Genomic DNA, 12,228 nt, shown 5'->3' on the forward strand with positions numbered 1-12,228 from the left:
ATGGTTGTGTTGTGCTGCCGCAAAACATGACAATATGCGCAGTTTTTTTTTGGGGGGGGGGGGATACGCAGCGTTTACTGCATTTTCAGCGGTGTAGACGTGTGTTTTTGACAGCGTTTGAGTTAAAGTTAAAAACGCAGTCAAGTAAACTGGTAATGCCAGAACCGCAAAAACGCCATCTCCACATCCTACCGCGCTCAAAACACACCCCATTCATTTCAATGGGCCAAGCATTAACCCTTTGCAATCCAATTTTGGATTCATGGTTTCCTAGGGGGTTTTCTCTTTCTGCCATTATACAACAGCGCCACAAGCTGGCAAGAGCTAGTACTGCGATATGGGACATGCTGGAGAGGCCCCTGACAGAGCGGCCAGTAATATACAGTAAGAATACCCTGCCGGACGTCTTCCGACATCGGAGCTGTACAGTCTTCAATCAGAATGTCTTCAGACGTCAGACAGTGGATTGGAAAGGGTTAAAATGCATGAAAAAAAAAGAACAGACAGCGCTTGAAAACCATGTCTTAGCGCACGTCTGAGAAGCCCCATTGCAGTCAGTAGTAGTGTTTGACTGAGTTTAGCGCAGCATTAAACACTGGAAAAAAAACCATGCGGCGCGCGAGCAGACGGGCCGTGCCGTTTCTTTCTCACAGGCAGTTTTTCTGCCCAGCTTCCGGATTTTTATTTCTTAAACTTGCAAACGTTTCAATAGACAAAAAAAGTATATATATTTTTTTAATCCCTTGTTGCTGCACCAGCGCACTCCGCAGCGGCGGGCTGATTTGCGCACGCACCACTCTGAAGCCGCCTTTATCGTGACACTTAAACTCTGCCAGTACATGCTGCACCCAATACCCATCCCGCGGTACTAGCATGGGGTAATAGGCACAGTGACCCGCGGGTGAGGAAGCCACTGACCGGCATGTGGTGCTATATGGTCACTGCCTATAGGGGGCAGCATGCACACAGAAGCCCCTCATTAGACACATTCTGGGTAAATGCCTTACTGTAAGACAAGTCCCCGCCGGACTCCCCTGGAAGCCCCCTATGACACACGACCACCACGTCTTGTTTCCTCACACGGCCGTCCACATCACACAGCACTCCGTACCTCACACACACCGCCGCGGCTCATCCTCTCAGCTGACTGCCGGGCGGGAAATACAAAACGCCGGGGACGAGCGCGCAGAGCTTCTGCTGCCAGACGTGCGCGCCCCCGCGCCGGACCTGCCGCGCATGCGTGGTACAACACAGTAGCCGTAGTGTGCGGCGCTCCGTACAGGCTCGGTGACCCGCACGGTGCCGTCCAGCTCCCCGCTCGCAGGGCTCTTCTGCACAAGTGTCCGCCGTGACAAGCACGAATAACGGTGCGCGGACATTCCTCCAGAGTAGCGATCAGTTGCCGAACGAGCAGACGTTGGCTGATCGGAACTTTTGTGGTACTGCAAAAAAACATCCTTGTTGGCAGCAAATCTCCCCGTGTAACCATTCTGCCGCCCCCAATGTGAGCTCGTCCCCCCGATGTACTGAATGTACCCGCATGCATGCCCTGCCCGTGTCGTGGACCAGTTATCATCTGGCGCAGAGGCTTCTTCAGACGACCGTATTTTAGCGTGTTTTTGGGCGTGCGGAGAACAGAACCCGTTGATTTCAATGTGCCCATTCTCATATTTTGGTGGACCCCTGCTCTATTCTCTATTAAAGAGAATTTCCGCTGCTGTGCGGAAATCCCTCCCCCTCCCTTTTCCAGCTCCCATAGAAGTCTCCAAGCGTAGCTTTGGAAAAGATAGGGAAAGACCTATCCTTTAACGCGTGGTATAAAATCGGTTGCAGTTTTCAGTCGCCGATGTCTAATTTTCCTGGGCGCAATTTTTTTTACACACCCAAAAATCGCTCATCTGAATGAATACATTGGAATCCAATGCTTCAGATGGGCGCAATTTGTGGACGCAGCTAAATAAGTTGCACATATACAGTCGTGTGAATAAGGGGATGTTTACACAAGATAAGGGCTTGACAGTTGTTACAGCGCTCATTAATCAGTGAACGGCGGCAGAGCGCACCAGAGATCCGCCGCCTCCATTCAGAATACACAGGCAGTCCTTCATAGATGAACGACTGCCTGTTTACACAGGCAGATCGTTGTTCAATTTTTTTGCTTGCCCATCTAAGGGCCCCTTCACGTTGGCAAGAGCGATATCAGCGCTGGAAGATTGTGGCAAAATCGCATATGTGCTCGTGCGATGTTTGAGCGTCAGCGATGCTTTTACCTTGAAGATAATCTTGCATCGCATCGCATCTGATAGGCTCACCGCGGAGAATTGTGGCATGCCGTGATTTGCCGCCTGCAAGCAGAGAATCTCTATGTTTCTCTGCTCGTAAACAGGAAAGCGTTCACTGAGTTCCTCGCGGCCGGATTATCGCCGTGGGGAACGCACTGAAAATGTACCCGTGGACAGGAGCCCTTAGGCCTCATGTCTACGGGCGATATTTCTTTGCTTTACCCGCGACGATAATCCGCATGTGGGTAATGCAATGAACGCTTTCCATAGGACAACCATGGAAAGCGCAGCCCGATATACACGAGCGGAAATCCGCCGCGATTTTCGCTCGTGTATAAAAATCGCGGTGACTAAAAGTGTTCTCCCGCAGCAGAAATCCGCCGCCTTAAACTGCAACGCCCGTGGACAGGCGACCTTAGTCTTCCAACCGAATCTAATACCGATATATATATCTTAGCTTGATGTATATATAAATAGATAAAACCTGCTCTGCCCTCATGTGTTTACATGATGTAACTACATGCTATACTTCAGCCTCACACTCACTCATCATCACCATTGCATCTACAACACACTTCATGCCTCATATACGGTACATCCACACAAACGGCATGAAGTCACCGCTCTCAATCAAACACAAGCCTGCATCATAAAATATACAGTTTTTCATCAATCACCTGCTGAGGTTCCACGCCGGTTATTTTTGTCTTGCGTATTTTCCGCGGCGCTTTTTTACTTTTGCAGCGGATTTTGCTGCGCCGTAGAGGTCTAGGGACAAAAAAGCACTGCGGAAAAGTCAAAAGAATTGACATACTGCATCTTGAAAAACCGCACCACAGCTGCATTTCCGCACTGCGGCAGTGCGGAAAAAATCCGTCCTGTGAGAACAGATTTTTGCTCAAACACACTTGCACCGCAAACGCAGCGGTTTTGCCGCAGTGCGGATATGTAACGGCAAACCGTGGCAGAACCGCAGCAAATCCGCCCTGTGTGAACCCAGGCTAAGACCGGCTGTCCACGGGCGGTGCGATATACCGCCACAGGGGAGCACTAGTCACCGCGATTTTTCTCAATGAACCAATTATTAATGATAGGTTCATCACGGTATGCCGCGATTTTTATACGCAAGCGGAAAATCGCAGCAATTTTACACTTGTGTCCATCGGGCTGCGCTTTACATAGTTATCCTTTGGAAAGCGTTCACTGCGTTACCCACGTGCGGATTATCGCCGCGGGTAACAGTGAATTATCGCCCGTGGACAGGAGGTCTTAATATCCAGAGCTGCACAAGAAAGTAAAGAGCAACCCGGTATACAAATGATTTTCTGGCAGTTTGGGTTAATATTTAACCTATACAATTTGCACCTCTGCCATATACGGTCACAGTTATGCCGTTACTACAACAGATGTCATTGGCTGTAAATACATTATTCTTTTGACCCTTTAGCTACAAAGTTAACACAATTTTTAAATAAATCACAATTACACCGCTGCAGACCACAAATTAAAGCAATACCATTGTCTGATGCACCCCGAATTGACAAAAATGATACATTTTAAATCAGCATTAATCTCTTTAACCAGTTGTTTTTATTTTTTGTTTCTAATTTGGAAGTAGAAGTATCCAAAGTAGCAATGAATTTCCGGTGTAGTAAGGGGGTCATTTCTACATTTTTTTTGTAGATGGTAAACAAATGATTTTATAGTTATTCCCTATTATACACCGTGTTGCCAGAAGTATTGGGACACACATGGAAGGTAAAGAAATTCACATTTTTCACGACAGTGTTGGACCGCCTTCGACCTCAATGACTACAGTATCCTCCCTGGATGTTCTTTTCACCAAATTCCAATAGATGTGTGGATGGGCTTACCTTAGAGATAAGCGAACACGATTGTTTAAGGCTGATGCTCGAACGAGCATCGGTCTTTCCGAGTAACTGATTACTCGTCCAAGCACCATGCGAGGGAGAGAGAGATCTCTCTCACTCTCCCCCCAGCATGGTGCTCAGACGAGTAATCAGTTACTCGAAAAGACCGATGCTCGTTCAAGCTGAACGAGCGTGCTCACTCATCTCTAGTTTGCCTCCATTTCTCAAAGAGAGTTTCAGCTAGTGATGCAGGGAATGACGGGCGTGTCAGCCGGTTACGGATACAGCGTTTCCAAAGATGCCCAGTGGGATTGAGATCAGGACTTTGAGCCAATGAAATTTATAGATGTAATGCTCCTCAACCCAAGTCTCAACAGTGTATGCTGTATGACACTGTGCTCAGTCATGTTGGTCGAGACATGGAGCTGTACCAAAAGAATTGCCATAGGATAAGTAATGCCACATTGTCTAGAATGTCTCTGTACCCATTGGCATTGAGGATGGGTTTTATTATAACCAATGGACCAAGTCCTTCAGGGCAGAAACACCCCAACACCATAACAGAACCTTCTTCAAACGTCAAAGAGTGACGCTGCAAGCACCATGGCAGGCGGCTCTGTGCATTCACTGCTTTAATGTTTGCTTGTTTGCTGCTGCTTGTTCATGATAACCCTTTGCATGCAGTTCCCTATGGATACGAGGTCTCCCTAAACATAGCTGCATCGTACACACTAGATATTTTCCATTTTTGAATAACATTTCTAACACTGAACTTTGGAAGGTCCAAAAGTGTTGCGATGTCCCATACTGACTGGTTGCTCAAGTGGCTTTCCACCACCATACTCCATTGGAAGTCTATGAACTCTACACCTAGTGGCATTTTGATGGTTTCTGTACTGGAATATACCTGCGAATTTTTAATGTTCACATATGTGATCTGCATTACCCTCTCGTCTGACAGCACAGGATTGGTGGGGGTCCCAATACTTTTGTCTACATAGTGTATTTGCCTGAGCAGATATGCTCCTTGAACAAGCACTGTTTTCCATACTCTGACCAGCCACATGCTGTACTGTTGTAAAGGATCAGCACAGACTGTCTGCCAGTGTGCATGAGCGGTTAGGATGCCTTCCCATGTAACAGGTACCAGCTTGTGGCTGCAAGTCTTCCCACCCGCGGCCACCAATGGGAGTGTGATCTTGCTGATAATTTGGGAAAGCACCCTTACTGCAAGAGTAATGATGCCATTCAAGGTCACCCTTCCTCTGATGATATAGCAGGCGCAGCTGTTGAGTACTTGTGATTACCGTGGTGTACATGAAGGCCATGTTGCACAAAAAAGTTAACCAAAATAGGGATGCATGACTATGTATGATGTACATTGTCACATATTTATCATGAATTGCCAGACTTTTAATGTCGTTATGGTCCCATTGTTTTACAGAATAAACATGTTTAACTGTGCAATACACTACTGACCCATGTGAACACACTCGAAGGGCTCCTTTATATGGACATGTAATAACAATAATCTTTATTTAGATAGCGCCAACATATTCCAGGGGAAATAGAAACAAAACCACAGATACAGGTAGCAATTAGAGATGAGCGAGCATACTCGCTAAGTCAAACTACTCGAGCGAGTAGTGCCTTATGTGAGTACTTGCCCGCTCGTCTCTAAAGATTCGGGTGGCGGCGGGGGAGAGCGGTGAGTTGCGGGAGTGAGCAGGGGGGAGAGAGTGAGAGAGAGATCTCCCCCCCGTTCCTCCCCGCTCTCCCCCGCCACTCCCTGCCGGCAACCGAATCTTTAGAGACGAGCGGGCAGGTACTCGCATAAGGCACTACTCGCTCGAGAAGTTTGCCTTAGCGAGTATGCTCGCTCATCTCCAGTAGCAATCAATTGATGGAAACAATAGGGGTGAGGGTCCGGCTCCAACGAGCTTACATACTACAAATAGTGGGGTGATACAGAAGGTAAAGGGACTATAGATGTGCACGGTATGGCGAGGTGGAGTGTGTGGGGTGCTATACACATAGACAATGGTCAGACATAAGCCATTTAGTGGCTGAATCGGTATGACTGCAGGGCCGGTTGATGGCGGCTAGCAGGGATTGCAGTCAGTAGGACAGGGAGCAATTTATCAGGCGGACTACAGAGGGGTTTGGTTTAGGAGATATGGTATGCCTCACTGAAGAGATGCATTTTTAGAGCACGCCTGAAGTTTTGTGTGTTGGGGATTGCACGGATGGTTTGGGGTAGTGCGTTCCAGAGGACAGTTGCTGTTCTGGAGAAGTCTTTGAGGCGGGAATGAGACATTAGAGTTAAAGGGGGGCATAAGCTGATTTCGTTAGCGGAGGGCGTGGGCTGGGTGGTGGATTGAGATGAGGGAGTCAATGTAGTGCTATGGAGAGCTTTGTGGATGAGGGTGGTGGATTTGAGTTGAATTCTATATTTGACGTCAGTCAGTGCAGTGACTGGCACAGGGCAGAGGCATCCGAGTAGTGTCTGGACAGGAAGATGAGCCTGGCTGCCGCATTCAGGATGGATTAAAGAGGGTAGAGTCTGGTGCAGGGAAGGCCGATCAGCAGCTAGTTGTAATAATCGAGCCGGGAGTGGATGAGGGCAACAGTGAGCGTATTTATAGTGTCCACAGTGAGAAAAGGGCGTATTATTGTGAGGTTCTTGAGGTGCAGCTGACATGTTCAGGCGAGAGATTGGATGTAAGGGGTGAAGGAGAGATCAGAGTTGAATATAATCCCAAGGCAACGGGCGTGCTATCTGGGAGCTATGGTGGTGCCACACACTGAGATGGAGATGTCAGGATGAGGTCGGTTAGTGGCCGGCAGAAACACCAGTAGGTCAGTGTTTGAGAGGTTCAGTTTTAGGGAGAGGACATAGTGTTAGAGACAGCGGACAGTCAGTGGGTGATGTTTTGGAGGAACGGTGCTGTGAAGTCAAGAGGTGTATAACTGGGTGTCATCAGCATAGAGATGGTACTGAAAGCCAAATCTCCTGATAGAGATTGGCATGCGCCTCAGTGCTGTGTTTTTGAGGAACGAACAATGCTTTTTTATGAGTGTATCAGCGTATTTTACTGTACTCTTTCCAGATGTGTTGTTTTTCCAGTGGAATTATGCGACGTATCACCTTGTGTATTGCGGGTGACTTTGCGCAGAAAAGTACAGCATGCTGTGTTTTTTTGCGTGACTGAAATGCGTTCACAAAATACAGAAATATGAACGAAACCCATTAAAAGTGCGAGGCTCTATTCTCTGCATATTGGGAAGGAGCCCTTAGTGCTGCTACTTGTTCCATATCTGTACTACAAGAACAGCTGATATAATTGTAGTCCTATCTAGTCCTTTCTTGGGCGAGTTTGATTGACTGTTTGTCCAGGAAATCATATAACTTAAGGGTAGGTACATAGTAGCCATTAGGGCAGCGTCACACGGCCATGTTTGTGCACGTTTTTTTGCTAAACTCCGAGAATACAACCCATTGATTTCAATGGGTTAGTTCTCATAAGCACATACACATGCATTGCCATGTCCTATTTCTCGTCTGTGAAATGTGCAGGAATAGGATATATCATGAGTTTGCGTGAAAAAATTTCCATGTGTATAGCCGCATACATTATAATGGGACCATGTGGTGTCTGTGGAATTATATGGAAAGCACACGGCCCCCAAAATAAGCTAATGGTATGAATAAGAAGAACTGTACATTATGCAGGTTTTGTAGATAGTGAATGCGAAAAATACATTTCCCAATATTACAAGGTGCTTGTCACCTTGCTGGATAAAGAAATAAAGGCGTATATGTCATGGCATAAAAAAATTATTTTACGATGTCTTATATGGTAATATGTACGATTGTGACATATTTTAATCATTTACTAACAGCAGAGGCTTTCCTTTTCTCTTAAATGAGGACATGGATAAAAAGTTGAACTATTGTACCTTTTATTAGCCCATTTCGCCAATTGTGTAAAGATGCTAACCTTGGATTTCAGTCAAAGATGCAAAACACACATATGAAATGGCATATATATTTATACATATATTTTTACGCATTTATTTTTTATATATATGCTAAAAATTCACCTATTTTGCCAGCGTCACAGTACTGCATTGTGTCAGTAGCAAAAGTAGTGTGTGACCCTCTGTAATATCTAGATTACTCAGAAACTAGAGTTATTGCAAAAACATGATTAGTTGGATAAACTCTTTATCCATTTCTGACAAAAACTCTACATGGTAGAAAGTTTGTAACAAGTCAAGGTGAGGATATGTTTTACACAGGTGCTAAAAGATACAGTTTCACAATGACAGTTATTTACTGTGTATAGAATGCATCTTATTCTACGCACTGCACATTTAGGGTGCGGGCAGACGAGCGTAGGCGTATTTACGTTCGCACGAGCGCAACGTATAATCGCCCGAGCAATCGTTTTTCACCGATCACGACCAGAGCTAGAAAGCGTATTTTCGTTTGTTCCTACTTTGCAAACGGTCTTTTCGGCGATCGAATATGCGTTGGCGCGTATTTCGGTCGCATATGTTCCGTTTTTTTTCAAATTGCCGTTTTTACGCGCCGTAAAATCGCCCATGTGAACGAATACATTCGAAACCATTGCCTCAGATGGTCACGTATATACGTTTGGTCGCAAAAACGCGCCGTTTATGCGCTCGTGTGCACGCACCCTTAATCTGTGCTTTGAGGAATTTAAAGATAGATTAAATGGATTTTTAAAATTCCTTTTTGGCCTCGTACAATGTTCTTAGTCTATCGTTCATTGCATATATCATTTTAGATTTATTTTCAGATTACTTGTGTAGGGCGGGCTGGTTTTATATATTCCCATTATATGTATCAGTATAAACTAAAGCTAAGGTGTCTGATTGAGGTTCATAAAATTGTGTAATAACATTAAGACTTTATTGTTATTATAACTTAAAGCAAATAAAAGAGAAGGCAGTTTGTATATTTATTTATACTTCAGTTGAATATTTGAGATGTTTCTAATAACAATATTCGTGACTGTGTATTGCACAGTCTTCTGGAAGCTCTCTATTTCCTGATTTCATTCTCACATGGCTGCTTAAGAACGGATAAAAAGCTGGTCAATGAGAAATCGATATGTTTATACTTAGAAAAGCTTCGAAAACATGATACACAAATCCTATTTCCTGTCCTAAAGAATGTTCCAGGACACACAAGCATGATAAAACCTGCCTTCATTCCTTTCTACGCAGTTCATCTCAGACTTCATACAAGAGTCCTGAGGTTAATAAGTGACCCAGCTGTGGACCTGTCTTATTTAATGTGCTTACTATTATGTAGATAATTATGCTACATCGTTCCTAAATCCCTATAATGAACTAAGATTTTTTTTCAATGTGTGGAATGGGCATTGCATGTGACCTATAAATTGTAGAAGTGACATTTTCTTGTGACACTCCATTTAAAAGACAATGTGAGAATAATTTGAAGATAGCAGCTTTAAGCTTCAGCTCCTATCTTTGTGCAGGATAACATCTTGGAGACTATTATAATTGCCCCCTTAGATTAGTTTACAATGTGACAATACAAACATTTAATACAGATGAAACATAAAACCATCATTAATGCACATACCTGTTACTTTTAGTATGCTCAATGAATAGTCAGCATGAAGTGGTGACTTCTCTGTTAGCTAAGGTGATCTGTTTGGAGCTTGGACCATCCTGGGGCAACCGCTGCTGGTGTGAATGTGATTGAAGCTATACCTCGGATTTATACAATGTGCAAAGGATATCCTAATATGCCTTTCATTCAACTCGCTGGGCAGGTTCTTACATTCTGTGTAACATGGAATGATACCAGAATTTGTTGGCATTAGAAACTAGTCAAACCGGTTCCTCAGTCATCCAGAAACAAGTCCAACCAGTCTGCATCAAAGGCTAGGGCAACATGCTGTGGCTCAGCACCACTAAGCTCTATCCACTTCTGTGAATGATTCATTCCCTTGTCAACTCCCAACAAACGGGGAGAGAATGTTGTAGCCTCCAGCTAAATAATTTAGCAGACTCCTGTGGGAGTGGCAAATTTCCGTGTCAAGTTTAGAAAGATCCTACAGATTAATTTGTTGAAGTCCAATGTGTTTTTATGTCATATACATATATGTACTAGCACTGCTTGAAATAGAATTCATATTATTAATGATGATTGCAAACAAAAAGATGTTATTACATAGTTAGGGCTCCTTCACATGAGCGTATTTTCATGCGCAATGCATAGAGAATAGAACCCATTGATTTTAATACATTTGTTCTCATTTTTCGATTTCGCGCATGCATTTCTAGCGCATGCAAAAAAATATGACATGCTTTATTTCCCTGTACATTTGCACAGCCAAGGTCCCTAAAGAAGTCTATGGGAAGTGTGCAAATGTGTGTTCAGTGCATGTAAATGTACAATATGCTGCACAATTCTGCTGGAAAAAGATCACATCTGGACCTCATTAAGCTAAATAGCCAATTTATTCAGGGCGTGTTCATCTGCTGCGCACAAATGAACATGCCCTGCATGCGCAAAAAGTACTTAAAATGCACTGGTACACGCGCAAATCAACCTTGTTCATAGTGCAAATGCATTGCGCTGAAGCGTGTGCATTTGCACATACGCTCATGTGAAGGAGTTCTAAAGGTCTATCTGCAGACTCTAATAGCTGTGCAAGGACAGCAAACTGAATGGCCACTTTATCGGAGACGGTTGCCTTTTTACGATTGGACCTTCTCTTTATGACATGAAGTTAGACTTCAGAGTTCAGCAAAAAATCAAGTGAGCAAGTTTTCCATGCATCATTTTCAGTGCAAATACATGTAAGAATTTGAAAATTGAGCAATCTGAGGGACTTTGAAAGAGATGGGTTCATCATGGCTACGCTAGACAGGGGGCCAGTATTTCAAGGGATTCTGTCATCAGGTTCATGCTGCCTGAATCACAAGCAGTATAAACCCAGGGCAGGGATGCCCATAGCCCCATCAGTATTTTATTCTGAAACGCCACAGAGTTTCAAAATAAAACGGGGTGACAGAATCCCTTTAAAAACTGACAATCTTGTGGGTTTTCTGATACAAGAGAGTGTTGAGAGTATATCGCGAATGATATGATCAAGGCAAAACATCTGATGAAAGGAGATCCTGTGGAAGTAACCAACTTGTTGATGAAAGGGGTTAGAGGAGAATGTCAAGAATCCTTCTGATATATTTCTGTACTGCAGTGCATTGACTGTATTTTTACTATTAGAATCCATGCAGACCTAGATGCCATTAACTGGCCTTTGATTGCCATAGCAACCCACTAGCCCTCTGTAATTTCATGTTGGAGGGCCGATGACATCACAGAGGGAGCTCCCCTCCTCCGTGAACTCTGTAGATGCCACAATCAACATTAATCATGGCATGTAAGGGGTTACCAGTATGGATCAGTGTTCTTGACAATCTCTGCCACTGCAGTGGGATGCCGGTTTTCAGTTAAAGCCATCTCCTACACTATCTATATACCATAAATGTTTGGCATTTCGAAGAAACTCCTTGCCACCCATGACTCACATGTACATCATGGAGTGGTAAGGGGTTAACCCTTTGAGGACCAAGGGACATATTTGTACCATGGGTTTAAACTGTTTCAAATTCGATTTAATCAATTATGGCCCTGAAAGGGTTAAAGACAACCCCTGTTCATATGGCCTATTACAGTAGGAGATCCCCCCTTGGGACTCACTTCTATGAGCCAGGACAGAGAACCACTGTGGTTCCGGTCTATGCATTACATGGTTGACCATTGATTTAAATGACCACCATGTAATACTACATTATTGCAACTGATTACTGGTGGTTAGAGAAGCCAGATTGGCTTCTGTATCAAAAGGTGTTGTCTTTATGTGAAAACATCTTTAATACTGCATTATTACAAGAATCCTAAATCTGGATTCTCCATCCACATTAAGGGCTTAGTCACATGGGTGTTTTAATGCGCACATTTTTTCGCGTCGCCGAAGCGGGTGGCACACAGAAAAAAACGGACCTGG

The 12,228-nt window shown here is 44.3% G+C and overlaps 1 protein-coding gene across 3 annotated transcripts in view; it reads right to left on the minus strand.

Annotated features, from left to right (window-relative positions):
* Positions 1 to 10,122, minus strand: part of RBBP8 (RB binding protein 8, endonuclease) — a 58,461-nt gene extending 48,339 nt beyond the window's left edge. Inside the window, exon 1 of one of the 3 annotated variants that reach the window (XM_066579627.1) lies at positions 9,792 to 10,122. The gene's annotated coding sequence lies outside the window, so the exon portion shown is untranslated. Of the gene's footprint in view, positions 1 to 1,111; positions 1,154 to 9,791 lie in introns of those variants that run through there. The other 2 variants (XM_066579629.1, XM_066579630.1) reach the window with 2 other exon arrangements.
* Between the last annotated feature and the right edge of the window lie 2,106 nt (positions 10,123 to 12,228).

The sequence above is a fragment of the Eleutherodactylus coqui genome, chromosome 9, assembly GCF_035609145.1.
Source record: "Eleutherodactylus coqui strain aEleCoq1 chromosome 9, aEleCoq1.hap1, whole genome shotgun sequence".
Taxonomy (NCBI): domain Eukaryota; kingdom Metazoa; phylum Chordata; class Amphibia; order Anura; family Eleutherodactylidae; genus Eleutherodactylus; species Eleutherodactylus coqui.